This window comes from Pelecanus crispus, chromosome Z, assembly GCF_030463565.1.
Source record: "Pelecanus crispus isolate bPelCri1 chromosome Z, bPelCri1.pri, whole genome shotgun sequence".
NCBI classification, from domain to species: domain Eukaryota; kingdom Metazoa; phylum Chordata; class Aves; order Pelecaniformes; family Pelecanidae; genus Pelecanus; species Pelecanus crispus.
Window position 1 is genome coordinate 82,196,060 of NC_134676.1, and position 21,667 is coordinate 82,217,726.

The following is a 21,667-nucleotide window of genomic DNA, read 5'->3' on the forward strand; positions in this document are numbered from 1 at the left end:
CGGCATGGCAACGTTGGGGGCAAAATCGATAGCCCATCTCAAGTGCATCTACACCAATGCACGCAGCATGGGCAACAAACAGGAGGATCTGGAAGCCCTTGTGCAGCAGGATGGCTATGACATAGTTGCCATGACAGAAACATGGTGGGACGACTCTCATGACTGGAGTGCTGCACTGGATGGCTGTAAGCTCTTCAGAAGGGATAGGCAGGGAAGGAGAGGCGGTGGGGTGGCTCTGTATGTTAGGGAGTGTTTTGACTGTATAGAGCTCGACAGTGGTGATGACAAGGTCAAGTGCTTATGGGTAAGGATGAGGGGGAAGGCCAACAAGGCAGATGTCCTGTTGGGAGTCTGCTATAGACCACCCAGCCAGGATGTAGAGATAGACGAAATGTTCCACAAGTGGTTGGCAGAAGTCTCGCAATTGCTAGCCCTTGTTCTCATGGGGGACTTCAACTTGCTGGACATCTGCTGGAAATACAACACAGCAGAGAGGCAACAGTCTCAAAAGTTCCTAGGGTGTGTGGAGGATAACTTTCTGACGCAGCTGGTAAGTGAGCTTGCCAGGCCTCGCTTCACCTGCTGTTTACAAACAGAGAAGGAATCGTGGGAGATGTTGTGGTCGGAGGCTGTCTTGGGCTTAGCGACCACGATAACGATAGAGTTCTCGATTCTTGGTGATGTAAAGAGAAGGGGCAGCAAAACTGTTGCCATGGACTTCTGGAGGGCAGAGTTTGGCCTCTTCAGGACCCTGGTTGGGAAAGTCCCTTGGGAGGCAGTCCTGAAAGGGAAAGGGCTCCAGGAAGGCTGGGCCTTCTTCAAGAAGGAAGTCTTAAGGGTGCAGGAGCGGGCTGTCCCCGTGTGCCATAAGACCAACCAGTGGGAAAGACGACCGGCCTGGCTGAATAGGGAGCTTTTGCGGGGATTCAGGGAAAAAAGGAGAGTCTACCGCCTTTGGCAGAAGGGGCGGGCAACTCAGGAGGAGTACAGGGATCTTGTTAGGTCATGCAGGGAGGAAATTAGAAAAGCAAAAGCCCAGCAAGAAGTTAATCTGGCCACTGTTGTAAAAGGTAATAAAAAAATGTTTTCATAAGTACATCAGCAATAAAAGGAGAGCCAAGGAGAATCTCCATCCCTTGCTGGATGTGGGGGGGAACATTGTCACCGAGGACAAGGAAAAGGCTGAGGTACTTAACACCTTCTTTGCCTCTGTCTTTAACAGCCAGACCAGTCATCCCCAGGTTACTCAGGCCCCTGAGCTAGAGGATAGGGATGGGGAGCAGAATGGAGCCCTCATAGTCCAGGAGGAAGCAGTTAATGACCTGCTACACCACCTGGACACTCACAAGTCTATGGGGCCAGATGGGATCCACCCGAGAGTACTGAGGGAGCTGGCAGAGGATCTTTCCAAGCCACTTTCCATCATCTATCAGCACTCCTGGCTAACAGGGGAGGTCCCTGATGACTGGAGGCTTGCCAATGTGACGCCCATCTACAAGAAGGGCCAGAAAGAGGACCCGGGGAACTACAGGGCTGTCAGCCTGACCTCGGTGCCGGGAAAGATTATGGACGGTTCATATTGAGTGAACTCAACATGCAAGTGCAGGCCAACCAGGAGATCAGGCCCAGCCAGCATGGGTTCATGAAAGGCCTGTTTGACCAACCTGATCTCCTTCTATGATCTGGTGACCCACCTGATAGATGATGGAAAGGCTGTGGATGTCATTTACCTGAACTTTAGCAAAGCCTTTGACACAGTCTCCCACAATATTCTCCTTGGGAAGCTGGCAGCTCATGGCTTGGACGGGGGTAGTCTTCGCTGGGTAAAAACTGGTTGGGTGGCCGAGCCCAGAGGGTTGTGGTAAATGGAGTTAAGTGCAGTTGGCAGCCGGTCACGAGCGGTGTTCCCCAGGGCTCTGTTTTGGGGCCAGCCTTGTTTAATATTTTTATCAAAGATCTCAATGAGGGGATTGAGTGCACCCTCAGTAAGTTTGCAGATGACACCAAACTGGGTGGGAGTGTCGATCTGCTTGAGGGTAGCATGGCCCTGCAGAGGGACATGGACAGGCTGGATCGATGGGCCGAGGCCAACTGTATGAGGTTTAACAAGTGCCAGGTCCTGCACTTGGGTCACAACAACCGCATGCAACACTATAAGCTTGGGGAAGAGTGGCTGGAAAGCTGCCTGGTGGAAAAGGACCTGGGCGTGTTGGTTGACAGCCAGCTGAACATGAGCCAGCAGTGTGCCCAGGTGGCCAAGAAGGCCAACAGCATCCTGGCTTGTATCAGGAATAGTGTGGCCAGCAGGAGCAGAGAGGTGATTGTGCCCCTGTACTCGGCACTGGTGAGGCCGCACCTGGAATACCGTGTCCAGTTTTGGGCCCCTCAATACAAGAAAGACATTGAGGTGCTGGAGCATGTTCAGAGAAGGGCAACAAGGCTGGTGAAGGGTCTGGAGCACAGGTCTTGTGACAAGTGGCTGAGGGACCTGGCGTTGTTTAGCCTGGAGAAGAGGAGGCTGAGGGGAGACCTTATTGCTCTGTACAACTACCTGAAAGGAGGTTGTAGTGAGGTGGGTGTTGGTCTCTTCTCCCAAGTAGCTAGCGATAGGACGAGAGGAAATGGGCTCAAGATGCGCCCAGGGAGGTTTAGGCTGGAAATTAGGAAAAATTTCTTCACGGAAAGGGTAGTCAAGCATTGGACCAGGCTGCCCAGGGAGGTGGTGGAGTTACTATCCCTGGAAGCGTTTAAAAAACGGGTAGACATAGCACTTTGGGACATGGTTTAGTCTAGTCTACTGTTAATTGGTTTAGTGTGGACTCGATAGTGTAGGTTAATGTTTGTACTGGATGATCTTAAAGGTCTTTTCCAACCTAAACGATTCTATGATTCTATGATTCTATGACTCATTTCTCATTCTTACGTGGGCACCAGATTACAAATATTTGGTGGCTTTGGTCAATGAGAGTTGCAGTCCCTCCCCTCCTGACCACTAGTCTTCAGGGAGGTGGCTGATATGGTCATGCACTGCTGTGGCCCATCACCTCTGGGGCACAGTCTGTACTTGCTGTTTGGCTTGTTTGCCCCAGACATGGATAGATAGGTTCCTAAATATACTCATAGTTGGAACACATTGTTTTTCATCTGCTGTCATGAGAGGTGCAAGGATAAAACAGCATCATACTGACATTTATGGTATTCTCTGCCTTCTATTGGTGCTTAGACCTTTTCTGCATCACGGAATGACTGTTTCATGGTAGGAAACAGTGGTCACTGTCAGATTAAGGGCCTAAACAACTTAACACTGGGGTCAAAAACCCCATGACCCAAATAAAGCTTCTATGAGGTTGGTAAAAAGTTTAAATAATCCCAGTGCAAATGTCATGGAAGGTCTGTGCCCAACAAATATTTGAGCATGCATTTCACTCCATAAGATTAGTTTCACTGTCTTCAATGGGAGTTTTCCCACTTTTACTTTTTGGGCAAAAGTTTAAGGCTTGAGTCAAGGTTCATGCATGTAAAGTAGGCCATTTTGTGCACAACACAAGCAAATATCCCTTTGTTATAAACATTTCCAGACACTGACCATGATCATGATTTTCTTATGCAAAATACACTTTTCATTAGTTTACAAATAATATACAATGATCAGTGATCATAGGTGTTTTTTGTTGCAGTAAAGTCATTTGGGCAACTATTACTGTTTATCATCATTGATTACTTGAACATATTCCCAGAGGAACTGTTAATTTGTACGAGTTGCTCCAAATACAGGCATATCCACAGAACATCAGGTCATCCTGAAAAATGCTGCTTGTCGAATTTCAGAATACTGTGATGACAGGAAAAGGCATAACAGAAAAACTGAACAACAGAAAGATTAACAGGGCACTCTGGTGTGCCCTTCCATTTAAGACCAGTATTTTCAGAGCACTCCAGAGAAGGATGAAGCTTCAAGGACAGGGAAATAAAATGATGGAATAGTTCTTTCCACTAGTGTCTCTCATACAGAGGCTCTAAAAGAATGAAATACACTTTAGAGAATGTAATAGCAATTTAGCTAGGTTATTGTTAAGGCTCTGCTAGCATTTCCAATATTGTTAGGTTTATAATTTCAAGTGAAACATCCCCTTTGGGCTCAAATGCCAAACTAGAGCACCTCAGCCTTGGAAGCTTCCCTCCTCTGAAAGCTCAAACAGAATGTGTAGAGCTGGTTTCATGTCACAAATAAGCACAGGTTTTATTTTCAGACTACTTTATTAAGATTTTTTTCCCACAATTGTATTAATTTTTTTGTTATGTTCACAACTGGAGAGACTTTGACATTTTAGAAATCCTAAATTAATAGCAAGAAATTCCAGGTGATATCATGGCCAAATAAATATGATAAATTCCCTTTCCTGACACTGTCAAAGACAAAGAAAACTCAAGAGATTAAAGGAAACATATTCTTGCCAGTAAGGAATCACCAAGAAAGATCTCATTTTGGTACAGGAGTTAGAAACTCTTTCAAGGCATATTGCTAACACAATTGACGATGCAATATTCGAGGTACCACAATTGCCACTTGAATTTCCCCTGGGAGGCAACAGATTTAGTACATCACAACTTTATAAAAACCAGAATGAAATCTATGTCCTGCTAAAAAGAATGCAAAATTCCTGTTAGGTACATGTAAGTTGTGGGGTTTTGTGGTGTATTTTCTAGATCCTTGATCTGGGTGTCCAGCCAGGCTGTACCTACAGCCAAGTTAGGATGGCTCCACCTCTCCTTTCCACTTCCTATACACTTATTTCCAGTCAAAGCAAACTAAAACACATGGGGAGAAAGGGATGACAGGGCTTTTCATCAGGGCCCCAGGACTGTGACACAGAGCATCCACATTTTGAACACAGAGAGGTCATCCCAACAAAACTTTTGAAAAGGCTAAAGTTTGCCCCTTTTGAGGGAGAATTTTGACAAATCTTCCTTTTCAGCACACTTACTTGTGTATCAGGTTTGTCTGGCAAGGTATTGGGGGCCTACAGTGGTGGCTTCTGTGTGAAGCTGCTAGAAGCTTCCCCTATGTCCAATAAAGCCAATGCCAGCCAGGTCCAAGATGGATCCACCACTGGCCAAGACCCAGCCCATCAGCAATGGTGGTAGTGCCTCTGGGATAGCATATTTAAGAAGGGGAAAAAAACCTGTGCAATACCAGCAGCAGTCAAAAGAGAGGACTTGGAATATGTGAGAGGAACCACCCTGCAGACACCAAGGTCAGTGAAGAAGGAGGGGGAGGAGGAGCTCCAGGTGCCAGAGCAGAGATTCCCCTGCAGCCCATGGTGAAGACTCTGGAGAGGCAGGCTGTCGCCCTGCAGCCCATGGAGGTCCACAGTGGAGCAGATATCCACCTGCACCCCATGGAGAACCCCATGCCAAAGCAGGGGGATGTGCCCGAAGGAAGCTGTGACTCCATGGGAAGCCTGTGCTGGAGCAGGCTCCTGGCAGAACTTGTGGGCCCATGGAGAGAGAGGAGCCCACGCTGGAGCAGGTTTGCTGGCAGGACTTGTGACCCCATGGGGGACCCGCACTGGAGCAGTCTGCTCCTGAAGGACTGCACCCCATGGAAAGGACCCACGCTGGAGCAGCTTGTGAAGAACTGTAGCCCATGGGAAGGACTGACATTGGAGAAATTTGTGGACGACTTTCCCGTGGGAGGGACCCCACGCTGGTGCAGGGGAAGAGTGTGAGGAGTTCTCCCCCTGAGGAGGAAGGAGCAGCAGAGACAACATGTGAGGAACAGACCACAACCCCCATTCCCCATCCCCCTGTGCCGCTCAGGGGGAAGAGGTAGCGAAATCAAGAGTGAAGTTGAGCCTAAGAAGAAGGGAAGGGTGGGGGGAAGGTGTTTTAAGATTTGTTTTGTATTTCTCATTACCCTACTCTGATTTGATTGGCAATAAATTAAACTAATTCTCTCAAGTTGAGTCTGTTTTGTATGGTGAGTGATCTCCCCCTGTCCTTAACTCAACCAATGCGATATATTCATCATATTTTCTCTGCCCTGTCCAGCTGAGGACGGGAGTGATAGAGTGCCCTTTGTGGGCACCAGGCATCCAGCCAGGGTCAACTCCCACTACAACTTGTAATGGCATTCATGTCTTGAGCCCTACCAACTCCTGCCTGACTGCATGTAGACCACTATCATACCTGAAAGGTTTCATCAAGTTTCCTAACTCTGCAGTGGGGTTCCCTTCTGATGGTGGAGAAGAAGGTATGGTCCACTGAACCCCCTCCACCAATTTGTTAACACCCTGTGTTCTCATCCACACTGTTGGCATGTAAGTAGAGCAACTTAGAAATCTGACAGCAGCATTGCAGGAAAATTGTTGATTTGGGAAGCTGAAGTAGTTTGTTGAACACAGGGTGACAAGCTTCATCAAGTTCATCACGGTTCATCAAGTCCATCCCCTGCTGCCATAACTGAGTCCCATTAAATGCTTAGAACCAGAGCACTGCAACTTATGAGGAGGATTTTTGACCTGCTGCGTGTTATTTGAAGTCTCTTTCAGATCTTCACTGATCTGATAGTTAGACACCATCTGCCACCAAAATTAATTAATGATACAGTCACACCTATTTACACATGTACCAAAATTTTCTTTTAGCTTCAGTAGATCTACTGTGCCTCCTGACCTTACTCCACTCATATCTATGGAAACTAATCATGCCCTTCTCCCATATTCCCTACCAATGCATTGGTCTCACTCCTTGGTGATGTGCTTAATTGTGTAATTAATTCTAAGAGTCAACAGATTCTGGACTCCTTTCAGCCCACCAAACCATTGGTCTTGAAGACCTATGGCTTTTATGGATTTCCTAACAGCCTGCCCAAAAACGGAACTCTGAAGTTCTGGCTCCCAAATCCTGAGGACATTCACCAAGTTTCCAGTGCCTCCCAGATCCCAGACTCTTCAGTGTCTTGCCAGCTCAGCCTGTGGGAAGCCACAGAGCCTAGCGAGCCTAAGAGACATTCCTTTCAGAAACACTAAATTGTTTCTACTGTTTACTATTTTTAAAGGGAATACTGTGGAATTTCAATTTTGAAAAAAAAAATGGTTTTAGGCTTTGCTTTAATTCAAGGTGAAGGTTTTTTTTTTAAAAAAAAAATCATGGACTTTTCTGAAACTGAAACACAGCAATCCCTCAAACATAAAAAGGATGCTTAGAGATCCTTAGTTTAAACTAAATGGTTTGCTAGACATAAAGACCTAAACTAAATGAGGTATTCTGACAAGATTAATGGACTATATTTTCTGTGTAGAGAAACCACTAAATACGTAACTTGCACTGCAGAAAAGTAGTATTTTTCTCTCATCATGTAGACAGTGATCTTTCCAATAAATTAAAATTCCTTAAAGGCCTGTTCAATTCCTCTCTTTATGTCTTGAGCAAAATTATATTTTTTGCTTCGGCAATTTCTAAAAAGAGTGCTAGAAATCAAAGCAGGCTGATATTTATTAGAAAATATACCTATACATTAAGTTAAGTAGGTGCAAGGTTCCCATGGCTCTTTCTGATGTAATTCTTGTTTTTGTATGATTCCCCATAAGCAATCCAAAATTAAGTTACAGTGTTTATTTGCAATTATGTCTGGTTACAGAATTAACAGTTTTAGGTTGCATGGATGCTGAATTTGATTCATTGGGAAAAGGGATCCAGAGGATATGTCATATCTAGTGCTTTAATGAAAGCTCATGGGCTTCCTGCAAAAAGGGAAGTCTCTTGGGGACCACTTCTTCAGGAGGTCATTGCTGCTGAATGGTTTTTAGACTGAGATGGAGCCTTGCACAGAGGGGAAAGAGGAGTGGTTCTGCCCTTGCCTCTGAGGAGGAAAACCAGTGAGGAGTATAGGAAATGAATCACCAGACTTGTCCCTTCCTGTCCCATTAGAGGAATGGAATAATTACTTTTTAATTCCACAAGGACCAGGGGTCTTCTCAGAGCCCTGTGATTCACAGGGCTGGATAAATCAAGTTATGCAAAAAAAAGGCTCCACATTGAAAAGGAAACTATAATGTTTAATACTGAGCATGGAAAACTCAGCTTGAATCACCCCCATCTCCTGGAGAAATTAGTCCAATATTTTTGTACGAGGCATTTCAAGCTGTTCAGCCTGAAGCAGATAGACACCCAGCTGCGTGTTGGACTTGCCTTTTGGTGGCTCCAAAACCAGCAAATGTCCAGCCAAGAAAGGTTAGTCAGGCCCTGAAGGAAGCAGAAATGTACTTTAAGCACTTAGACATGTGAGCTTTTCACCAAAACTCCAGTTACATAGTCAGGGGATTTTGCTTACAGCCTGCACCTTCTGACCCTCCCGCAGCCCTTGTCAGGACTGACACCTTCAGCAGCTTTCCCTTGCTGGGTGTTGCCTACTTCATGTGATGCGTCAACAGCGAAAAACATCCAACAGCATCAGCAAACATAAGTGGTTCTTCAAGAGCTAAATGATAAGTCTTTTGTGTGACTGACCCCAATTTGTTTGAGGCTTTCCTGTTAAAAAGCCAATGGTGTAAAATGCATCAGTGGAGCAGAGACGTACAGCATCTGTATCCAGGGCTTGCCCCCAGTGACTTTGCACCTTGATGTATCCTAAGTGGGTTCTGGGTGCTCTGTAGCTGTTCCTTATGAATATCTCAATAGCTTAGTGGGAATGGTTTTCTCAGCCTTCCTCTGAATGGAAATGACACAGACAACTCCTACAACAACTGGTGAACTTCAAAGCAAATCATGTGTATGTGTGGCTCATGGACTATAAAATACTGGGTGAAAAACTGTCTGGCTTTCAGCTTTCCCTCAACAGCAGCATTAGAAGAGGAATAAGGAGCATGAAGACTACTTCTACTGGGGTTCAAACTCTCAGCACAATCCTAACCTATGACTGACACAGGCTAGACCCCAGTGCCCTGTTAGAAATGCAGAAAAAGCTCTCAGATGCCTAAGGAATCTGGATTAGCTAAGAAATCTTGAACTGCAGTCTTGTCAAGGAAAGAAGCACAAATATGATGGTCTTCTTATCTGTCCTTCTCTCTCCATAGGCTGATCCAAAAGGAAAAACACGCAGTTGTGCTTATCAGCAAGGGTTTGTGTTCATTCCAGGTGAGACTTCCTCTTTCAGTATGCTTCTGCCTAAGCTAGGCACAATGTCCTGCAAACGTATTTTCTCTCCAGCATCCTTTTAATGATGCAAAAGACAAGCAAAAGCATGACTTGGTCCTTGTGTATACTCATCTATGTATATGCATGTGCACATCTGCAAACACACACCTCTCAGCCTGAACAGATCTGAAAAGGGTGCACTGAAGACAAGAAATGATGACTGAATGGCAAACATGTGTATAAACCTGAAACCATATTTTACAAGAAAACAGTGAGGCTGATGCTGGTGTCTTGACATTTGAAAGTTCTTCCCCCCCTCCACCATTTCAAACTACTGTTGGTAGGTTTGTACCACCTGTCATTGCTTCCCAAGATATCTCTACTGCTACATAATTTAATCATTCCAGCTGATGTGTCAAACAGTTAAATGTATTATTAGTTAAAAGCGGATAGCAGTTTACTTTGAAATAGAAAATTTAGGTTTAGGCTTTTTAACTACTAAGAATGGAGAAAAAATGAAAATGGCTGTTCCATTTGAAATAGCCGTATTTTATTATCTGCTGCCTTAGGTTGATTCAGAAAGATGTCTAAGTATCCACCAGCTCATTAGTAATGCATGCAGACAGAAAGCTGTGAAATGTACATTCTTGAATAAAGGTAAACAGAAATATACGTAACTCCACCTCTCTGTTAAAGTCTTACTTAAAGCCTAGATGATGACTTCAAATATAAATGGCAGAGTGCAAAACACTTGCACAAGACTTTTCAATTAATTAATCAAGTGCAGTAGTGCAGAGAATACCATTTTAGGAGGGGCTAAGGCAAATATTACTGGTATAAAAATTTTCAGACTTGTTCTATGAAACTATCTATGAGTTTCCTTAAGAAAGTGACTCTAGGGGTTGATTTAGTGATTTATACTAATGGGAGTTGCGTGGCTAAATGACTATGCACCGCTCTGAAAATACACCCTTATGACCTTGGATAGCTGATCTCCTCCAAGGTTGTGTCAGCCCTAATCCAGTTGTTTCCAATACCATGTAGAAGATTAAAAACTATTCTAAGCTGCAATGGGATTCCTGTTGTGCTATGAAATCACATCAGCCTATTCACTGATGCTAATATTGAATTCTTAAAAAAAAATCTCTGCAGGATGTGATAGAAAGATCTACACTTTGAGTAAGTCTATGAATTTCTTAGGCAGTGGAATTGCTCTCATATTCTGAGAGAAGAATCCATTACTGTCAAAAAAATGGGTAATAGTGAAGAGGCCATGTTTTTTTGTCAGGCCAAAAATCTGCTTTATTCAGGTGAAGTTCTGCCTGAAGTAAATCCTTCATCCTTTTTTGTTATGTTGATCCAGTGGAACAGTTCATTCGATCTTCCAGTAGAAGATGGATACTTTCCCAGGAGGAAGCCAAGAGGAAATGTTCGTTCCAGCCTCAGAGGTACTTATACATGGAAGTTGTGCCACTATAGTGTATGCTATGAGTATGCTGTATTGGGATACATACAGCAACCTGAGGAGCGTTCTGGCTCCTTTGCAAAGGTCCTAACTGTTTCAGATTACAAACTCAACTTTAGTGGGGGCTGCAGATGCATTTTGCCCGCCTTCTCAAATCCCACAGCCTGGAGAAGTACATCCACACAGCTTCACACAAAGGGGTTGCAGCTGTGCACCTCTCTCCCTACCCTTTCTTTAGATTTGGGCTCCATCAGCCCTGGTTTATGCTGCTTTGGAAGTAGCTTAAAGTACACTAACAAAAGCTGCTCTTGTTTCAGAAAGAGAACAAGCTTCATACAGAAGTATGTACAGATAAGAACATAATATTAATTACACTATTTGTTATATAGGGAAGTCATAAATATATTCCACTGTTTAAAAGTGTCCCTGCACCCAGCACTAATACCTTGCCATTGTCTATTGCAACCTTGAAAGGTTTCTCCTTTGTCTTCCTTCTCACATCCTCTGTATGGTTTTCTGAAGATGGAAGTACCTTGATTTAAATTTCTATTTGACCCTAGCCCTCATGTCTATAGTGTCTTATCACACAAAATCATGGACACTAACACATTTTGTACAATCTTGCAATTTTCCCAGACAGGCATTCTTGATATAAATTACCTCAAACATGGATTTGACAAGTTGCATGAAGTGGATGCTGCTGGATTCATCCCAGAACAAATCTCAAGGGATAAGTATGCTGTTATTGATACCTGTCACCTGGGACACCCTTCAGTGTTGAACTAGCAAAAGTGAACCAGAGTACACTTTCCATTTACCTTTTCAATCTTTGGTATTTGCTACCAAATTTGTCTTTGGTAAGCTGTACCCACCCCGAGTGCTAGGTCTATATGAGATGCTAAGAGTATATCTATGCACAGCTCAAAGAGCATAACAGCTCTGTAGAAGCTTCTCATGCTTCTGGCAGAGAGGCTGCACTGCTGGAAATAACATGTTCACCCAGTCACTGACAGTGAAGAGTATTAGGCACCAAAAGCAGAGAGGCAGTTGAAGAGATGCAGAAGAAATTGCTTTGACAACAAAACCCAAACTGACTATGTGATGCAGCATCCACTGAGTTCAGAAATAACAGTATTGATGGATGTCTGATAAGGCAGAATCACTCTTCACTCTGAAAAGAAGTCATCTATCCTGATCTGCATCCAAAATATGATTTGTGTACACAACAATTGTGGGGCGTGATCTTTAATAATTACTGGCCTCCATCAAAATACTAAAATATGATTACGTTCTATGCATGCTGGACACAGAAATCAGACATATTCAGGTGGTGGGACACAGTTACAGAACCCAGATACGGGCGAAAATTTGCAACCAATGAGTGTGACATACCAAACTGTATGAAAAAAGCAGCCATCATGATTTCTTTTCAATAGTCTGGTTGCTTATCCTGGCTCTGAGGAAAATGTGGCAAAGGTTGACTTTGGTTCTTCAAATAATAATGTCTCTACAAAAGAACAAAAGAAAATCTCTGAGGAAACAGAAACCAAATGGTAGCATCCAGACTAGATCTTCTTCCTGCTGGTAGGTGTGTAGCCCATCTGTAGGTGACACCTATGCATTCACCAGTTCTTCTATTAAAGAAAATGCTTGTGTGCATCACTGATAGTGTGGTAACACATCTGTTGGGTGTTCAGGACTCAGGTTATAAAGGAACCAGAAATTTGGAGAGAGCCAATGTACACAAGAAAAAGTGCACTAACAGGCAGAGCCAATGTACACAAGAAAAAGTGCACTAACAGGCATAGCCATGAGACCAGGCTGGACTGTAAGAGCTTCTCAGCTTTCCAAGGTCTCAGTTACATGATGCACTGACTTCATGGGCAAGGCTGGATAGAAAGTTCCCTTTCATTAGCCCTCCAGGAAGGAGGCTATCTTTAACCTTAGTCATTATAGTAATCCAGTTTACAGTGTGGAGACATAAATAGTTACATTGGCAGAGCCAAGCATGCAGGCAGGAACAGAAAGCACGGGTATTGCTGTGTCTTCTCTGCTCCTGCCAGCAGCACGGGCTACACCAGGCTATTGCAGGTCTGCTTGCGACTCCCTTGCCATCAAATCCTCGCTTGGCTGCATCCTTAGACTCAGATATACAATAAAGATATTAGAATGACATCCCGTCAGATTCATTTATGGTATATACAAAGTAATTCAGCAAAAATAGAAGGTTATTACATCAGGAATGTATGTGTTTTCCATGCTTTATAAGTACATACATCAAGAGCTACTCCTTCACAGCTGAGACAGAGAGCCATTACCCTCACAGAGCAGGTCCCAGAAGCAGGAATGGAGTAAAGACTGAAAAAGTAAGTAAAAAAAAAAGTGAGAATATACAATTTCCTCATGGCAATAGCTGTATCAACATGCTATTGACACTTAGTTGGTTTGGACTGATATTAAAATAGGAATTTACCTTTGATACTGAAGAAAGAAAAAGCAATAGCCAGAACAATTACTGCTACTAACCCCACAATGAGGTAACCAATAAACCTATTGCAACTCTGGCTCTGGCAGGCTGGGACCATGAAACAAAGGTTAGTGTCTCGGCAGTACTCTGGAGGAACGCATATGACCTCCTGCACACAAACAACCTGCTGTTCTCCAAGAGGATGCTTATTATCCACTCCCAAGCACCCAGAGGTCTTCTGACTTGGTCAGGTGCTGAGCAATGGGAGTCTACAGTGCTCAGCAGGAGCTAACCCCAAAGGAGACCCTGCTGGCCTGGACCGTGGAGATAAATGTTCATTGAATAAGGCATGGTTCATAAGACTTTTGTCTTCACTCTTCATTGTGGGATGGTTGGTTTTGTTATAAAACTAATTAGCATACATGTGGAAGTACTTTGTGGAAGGAGCTTTATCCTAAACAAATGTGAAAATAAGCCTGTATTGTTTCTAAGGACTGATTTACTTTAATTATCTTCTACTTTAAAAAAGCTCACAGACTTTTTTTTTAATCATTGTTTCTTTGTGGAAAAATTAAGAACAGAGCATGTCTGTAAAACACTGTACATACAAATTTCTTGCATTTCCATCAAGGACGTATTCTTCAAAGGCAGAAAGGCTGGGTTTTAAGTAAAAAATGTTACTGCCTAACTGGCTAAACTCAGGCACCTCAGTTCACATCTAGCTACCTAAATTACTAGCTTCATTCTCAAAAAATGATGACCTTCTGAGAACCAGACTTATTTTTAGGAACCTATATATGGATTTAGGTGCCTAAATGCCTAAACTTAGCCACACGGTGTTAATTTTTTTTTTTTTTTTACTTTTTTAACTATAGTGTTGCTCATTTTCCCACATAAAACACTTCAAGATAGTTTGTGATCTCAAGAAAGGGCTAATTCACTCAAATTTAACCAGCAAAACCACAGCAAATTCAGCCAACGAACATCCATAATGAAAGTGTATGGATTTTGAGGGTGAACGTCTGCGTTTAACTCCTGCTCCATACATGGCCCTTTGCCAGACCCCAGTGCTTTAGTCATCCTGCACAGGCTACAATGCACCCGAGCTCTCTTCTGAGACATGCACCAGGGCTTTTTTGCAGAGCAGCTTGAGCCGGTGGAGAGGGTGACTTGGGTCTCAGCCCACACCTGGACATGAGAATTTGCAATCAGTCCCAGGTGCAGAGATCCATTTGTATTCAAGCAGGATCCACCATATCCCTCATCCTTTCAAAGAAAGGCTCCATCACCCGCCAAAAAGAAAGGAGAGAGGAAGGTAGAAGACCTAGGTGACTAATAACTTACCTTTTATAATGTATCCTATACCTGTACAAATTGATGATGTACCTAAATCAGTATTATTTCATGGCTTAACTTCCTGCAAAATGCTTACTGAGTAAACATTCCAGATTGCCCCACTTTGGGGAATTTCCTTGCTGGGCGCTGCCTGGCAACAGCAGAATATTATAAATTCATAGACCTGCCTGATGTACCCGCTTCCATCTTTGCCGTGAAGAAGAGCAAGGAGTGTCCAGCAGGATTCTTCCTCCTGTTCCCCATCTGTATCCAGCCATGAGGGGTGGGCAAAGAGCAGGGAGAGGCATCCGTGGGTCTAAGCATTATCTCCCCCTCCTAGTGAGAAAGGACAATGAACCAAGACTTCTTTTCCTCCGGTAGCCCTGACCAGAGTATACATCTGGCTCCTTCATTTTGGAAAAAAGAAGCTGCTTTTGTTTCATGACTGCTGCCTGTCTCTTTCTGTGTTGGAGGTCACGGGTTAAGGAGGAAGGAGTAGACTGGCAGCCTTGCCTTGCAAGAAAAGAGAAAGAAGCTAGCAGTGAAGCAGGTGGATGATTCTAGTAAGGAAGATGGGCTCAGCCTCAGGAATCTGCAGTGGTGCAACGTGCACCTGGCTGTCCAGAGACCATCACAGCTCTGTCTGTCCCTTTCAGCTGTTAGTGCCTCTGAGTCCTAGTGGGGACATGTACTGCTGGCTCCTCCAGGGTCCAGTAGTCAGAGCAGCCTGGCTTGGCCACTGCCAATGTCCTAAAATAAAGTATTGCACATCCTTTCCTTTTGTATTTAGCAAACTCCTAGACTGAGCTGTTGCAAGGGGTCAGCCTGAGATCTAATGAATAAATCAAGCTTTCAAATCTCCAAAGAACAAACCAAGTCTAAAACAAATACTATTTGCCTCTATCCAGTTCCCGCAGGATGCCTTGCTGTAGAACGAAAGCTGCAGATTTTTGCAAGACATAGTCTTATCGGCAGTCTAATGGTTTTCTCTTTGACACACATTTTACAGAAAGACAGTGACAGGCTCAGATAAACTCAGCCGCTGCAGGTCTGTGATTTCCCTGTGCTGGAGAAGTGCCTTCCTCACAGAGATGCTGTTACCTCTGCTAGAAAAAAAGACACATAACACAGGGAATAAGGACAAGCAAGATTTCCCTCTTGGAAAGGGAATATTCTGTAAAATCTTCTCTTCTCATCCCCTGCACTACTTTTACTAAAATATGAAATCCAGCTCTCCTTTTGACTTTATTGTCTCAAATCCTCCATTTAAAAACAGAGCATAGTGGCTGTGTTTATAGTTTTCACTGAAGGAAGCTGTATGCTTTCCCCACTCGTATTTTACCAGTCCTGAGTACAGAACCAGCATTCTTACCCATTTCTAACAAAACCCCATTTGTTACTGGATTTTCTTGTTCATTTCATTTAAAACACAACTGTGTTTAAACACTTCAAGCACTGAATGTAAAAATAGCTGGTAATCTCAGGAGTGAACATTTTATTTGTAATACAGGTGATTTTATCATGCACCACAACATTTTTTTTTTCCTCATCATTTATTAATGTTTTATATAGCTCATCAAAAATGAAGTTGAGGTCAATAATTGCTGACACATAAAAGAACAATGAAAAGGACAAGCAAGGACATTATCCAGAGACCTGTGCACTAGCAAAAACTCCCTTAGATTTTCTTTGCACACCTTGAAAAATAGCAGTTGTTAAAAAAGGCCAAGGCAAGGGAAAAAAAATCAAAAAACCTTTTTTTTTTTTAAATAATCAACATGCTTTCAAGCTTCTTGTATACTCACATCTGCTCCAGAAAACATCTGGATTTTTATTGGTATCCCTTTCCACTTATCAGTTTCACTCTGTAGTGTCTACTTTGTTTTGGTGTTGGGGAGTCCCGTTTTCCCGTCAGAGCAGATCGCTGAGCACAAGAGCTATTTTCCACTTGGCTCACAGATCCATGATACACATTATTGACATGACTGCATTTAATAATAGTTCCTGCTGATTCTGTTGTGGAAAAACTTACTCTTCATAAACTGTGTAGCATGTGGTGCCAGTGCATGTGTGTATAATTTTTTTTTTTTTAAAGGGACTCGGGTGCTGGTTTAGAAAAAAATGCTTGAGCATGTGCTAAAAGCTAAACACACTAGTTCCCACCTTTATTCAGCAAAGCACTTAAGTATGTGTTGAGTCTGGCTGGCTTCAAAGGGACTGATGCACATGCTGAAGTGCTTGTTGATTCAGCACCTCACAACCTGACCCTCTCAGGAATGAATCCCTAGCTCAGACACTCTCTCAAGCATACCTGCAAGTCTCTCCCCAATGGCAGGATTTATGCCTTACACTACAATAGACTTATGAATTTACAAGTTATCACATTTCCATTGGGCAAATACATTGCATATTTCAGCAAATTGTACTAAAGATAGGATCAAAACTACATCTCTAGAGCAGTCAGTGATCTACTTAATCTACATTGCCACGTCACTTCATAATACAACAGACAGCAAAAAAGAAAACCTATTAAATGAGTCCACAATTGTTATGCAGAGTGCCAATGCTTATGTTTCAGTTACAGCACAGTTTTCCTCTACCATATAGACCCTGCCTAAATATCAAAGGCGTTTCCACCTTCAGTGACAATAAGGGCACAAGAACCATACTTGTATATGCTGTGGCATTTAACACATAGCTTTTAAAGAAATTGTATACCATTGAAATGTGAAAATATGATCTCCATCACACTTTTTTAAAAGTTTGCATCAGCTGTTTATAAAAATATATAAATATAAAACATGATGGGTTCTGGGGGGAGGGGTGGGAGGTGGGAACTGGGTCAATTTGATCATGAGAATGGTTTAGGATAGTAGCCAAACTTAAACTGCAACAAATGTTTTCCATAACATGATTCCTCTCTCTCCAGAATAAGGAGTTATTTTAAAGAAGCAACAAAACCTGATTGTACTGCATTTCCTTAGCCTGTAAGCTCTTAGCATCATTTTATGGTGTCAACTTATTAGAAAGAATTTTTAAAAACTACTCTCATTAGGGCTGGAGCTGTCAGGGCATGCAGTGAAAACATGTAATTTTTTACTGTAGGAAATATGATTCTGTAACAAGCAATAGGCTAGCAGTATGGCAGCAAGCCTATCTAATACTTCCTTTTAAAAAAGTGCTGATTTGTGTGTGCATGCCTTACCAAATGGTTTTTCTTTTTTTTCAATCTATTTAGTCAAAGATAATTGCAAACACCAGGTACATGCCTTTATGGTTGGAACGCCTGAGCAAATAACACTGCTGTCTCAAAACGTTCCCTGGATACTACATAGGTATCAAATACAGACTTAAATCCACAAAAGGACACCAGGTAACTTGCAATCATGGCAGAATCTATAGCTCCATAAAGGTTTCTAAGTTCTCTATAAAACATATGAGAATAAAAGGGCAAGTTGCAATTTCAATGAGACAGTAGGAAAGGTCTTTCTCTCTCAAAAAAAAAAAAAAAGAAAGTAGCTTAAATCCTGTTCCTTTTTTATGTTCTAACGCCATCTTCCTGAGCCTGCTGTTTGGCCACTCTCCTAGGATTGCTGGAAATATTGGTGTGGGCTCTGGCATCTTGCTTGCTGAGCGATGCACTAACAGCTGTCACATAACACACGGGCATCTTCCCTGCCACCGTCACCATCATCCCTCTGTTTGGTAAATGTCTTGGTGCTTTGCAAAAAGAGAGAGCCCTGGAAGCAGTCTGATTCAAACCTACCATCTGCAGGAAAGGCACCATTTTTTTTATGTGCCCATTTACTCAGGTTGTCCAATATACCAAGTAATGTGTATTGCCTTCTTTTAAAGCACCTTAGTTTTCCCATGCAAGCTCAGAAATTCAACATTGTTTTTCAGACTGCCTTTAGGAAACGTCACCTACAATTTAGTCATTGGGGTGTCCAACCATAGGGCACTTCAATGCCTGACTGATTCCAGCCCAGGGTCATTGGGAAAGATGGATGGCTTTGCATCAACACCTACCTCAGTCTGCCTCCTTGATATCTGGGTTAGCAAAACCTGACCTACTGCATTATTTTAGCAGCTTCCTAAAAAATTCCAGCACTTGTTAGCAGAGTAGGTGAACAGGAAACCATCACTGGTATAGAGCTAACAGAAGAAAAAGAAACACTGCAGTGATTTTTTACTGTGTCCACATGTGTACTTATGCGCATGCAGTTAATAATAAGATGGTCCTGCCAACTAAATAACTATCTTGTGAAACATTTACATATACCAAACTGATTAATTATTCATTTACTTCCAAACTATTTTCCTGAAAGAACTATTTACTTCCCACCCCCATTAACAGAAGTGACCTAATTGAAAGCTAAGCTCATGGCCCCGTGCTTTCTAGGTTTAGAAACAAACCTCCTCCCCACCCCCCACCCCCACCCCCCCCACTAGATCAAACATCACAATGTCAAATGCTCTGCAGACATTTCCCTTGGGAATCTGAAAGGCTAATTAGGGTGAGCTTCACCATAAAGAATACAGTTGTTAAAACAGCTTTTGTACACTCTGGAGTAATGATCATTCTCTTACACACATGGTGATTTGTTACTGCAATTTGCAGCCATATATCTCTTAGGAGCTAATTCGCATGTTGTTATTTATTGCACGTATGATTATTAATGATATCTTAGCAACTGCTGGAAGTAACTTACTTCACCTCAGGAAGTCAAGTACTTTAGCTCAATTTCTGTAGAATATCATTTCTCTGTTTGGCCTCCCCCACCTCTACCCTAAAATAATACAGTAAGGACTGAACGACCATCGTTTACAGTTATTTTCTCATACTGTAAAAATAGTTGCCATTATGAAATAAGAATAAAACTGTCAGTCCTTCCTTCTTATTGAAAACAGCTCTTTCAGCAGAAAAAAAAATCACCCCATGAGGATTTTTAAACACCTCTGAAGAGGACAGAAAAAGCAGTATGCCCAGTATTGTCAAAAATTACCTGTGTAGAATATAGGACCAACTTCTCAGATCACTTGTAATTTTTAATAGGGAAAGAACAGGATGAGAGTACTGCTTTTTCATTTGAAAATGCTGCTGATGTGCACAAGCATATAGAGAAAAGGAAAACCTTGCAAGATCACTTACATATTTCAGTGCCCTTGCTCCCAATTGCTTATGCTTTTGTGTTTTATGCCTCAAAAATCATTAGTTTTCAGTTCCCTGATATTCTATACAATTGTTGCTGAACTTACGTTAAAAGTGAGATCTTCTCTCTGGTGTCAGTGAGAAAAAATGAAGTATAATCAAGAAAGACAGATGAACTCATTCTGCCTAATTTTCATCCCATTTGAACACTGAGTTTCCAAGTGTGACTATAACACAGGCTTTACTGGAGCTATGTTCCCTTTAGAAGAGGCTGTGAAAAATTCATGGGTGTTCAGATGACTCCTAATAAAACAAAAACTGGTGGGTCAGTCTCTGTAGCACTTGCCTGAAGTCATCTTGTTTGCAGCACAGTCTGGTCCAGGAATTCACCCTGGGTGGGTGGTGGGAAGTCCTCTGAAAGACAGTAAAAATGACCTTCTGGTAAATTTACTTAAACTGATGAAACAAGAAAAGAGGTGATGAAGGTAGATTTTTCAAGGCAGAGAAAAAGCCCGTAAATTTTACGGAATACACAAGGTCCACCCTTTCCTAACCACAGGTGTAATATTTATAATTGAAATATTATGTTTTACAGTTACATATTAAGTTATAATATGCAACAAATAATTAGATATTAGGATATCTAAAACCTATGGTATATCATTTAATTAAAAAATCTCCTGATTGTTTTAGCAAGACTTTCATGTTCAATATCTTATAGCAATACTAGAACAAAACCAAAAAAATAGAAATCCAGTGTTCAGAAGTGGCTTATGACTTGCAGAGCTATGTTAATTTCATTTGTATATTAATATGGTAATGCAAAATACAGTGATCTCTAGTTAACATATTACATAACTTCCTCATGATAGTTAATGGCAGATGACTTTCTTCCCTTCTTTAAGGGTGAGAGTGTATGAATAATTTGACCTCAGCTCCCAAATGCTTTATAGCCATTTGATGTAGCAAAATAACTAAAAATACAGTACTATTGATTGTTTTTCATTTGCTCTATAAATATTATAAGCCAACACTAACCTGAGTTATATTACTCTAAATTAACAGTAATGTGACCTGGCACCTGTCTAACTGAGAACAGAATCTGTTTTAGGGTATACAGTGGTCTAATCTGTAAGTATTTGACCTTTTTTTTTTTTTTAAATAAAAAAATGGGAATTCAGTTGGAAGTTTTCCAGACCCCTATCTGGTTTGCGTGCTTATGGGTTTTTAAGGATTTGCATGAACAATGGAAGCTAACTCACAAATACGTATTTGCATAAATGTGCATGCAGGCAGCATCATAGAAACTCACATACATTTATGTCTGTATCATATATATGTTTACAAAAATTACATAGCCAACCGATCCTCCTGTTCTGCAAAAAAGGTACACAGGCTAGAGCAATGCCATGTGGTCAATTACAGTGTAGGCAGTGACTGAGAAAACTGTAAGCCTTAGCAATTTTAGTGAATAGTATTTTAAGGATTCATGGGTTGTTGCTTTTATTCTATACACATTATGGCCAAACAACTTCCAGCAAAAAATTAGAAAAAATGCAAAATCTCTTCATAGCTATATCTCAAACAGAAAAGGCAACAGATTTCTCAAAACATTTGTTGTGAATTCTTTATCTGAATGTGATGCTTAATGGTTTACTACTTCAGTGTAATTTTAGAATCACATGAGAAGAATTATCCAAAATCTCAGAGCTTTTTCTTGTTAGCATCCTAATATTTGCACACATAAATACTGTGCTTAGACATATAGCTAAAGAGAGAAGCTGTGTCTTGCTGTTGTACACAAGGTGCATAGACCTGCACACTAGTGGGAAGAATTGTAAAATGCCCAAATATCTTCAATAGAGAGAGGAAGGAGGAGAAAAAAGATATCTGATGCATGTGATGTCAGAAAATCCTGACACTTGCCAGAATTTTACATGGTTTGAAAGGGTCATTTTTGACAAGTAGTGCCACAGGACACACAAACCCACTCTGATCCAACCACTTACGTTGCAAAGGAATCTTTTACCATCCCTCTTACTTTGACAATAAGCCATGACATTGTCAGGCTTATGTAGGAAAACAGGACTTTACATCTTGTGTCCTTACA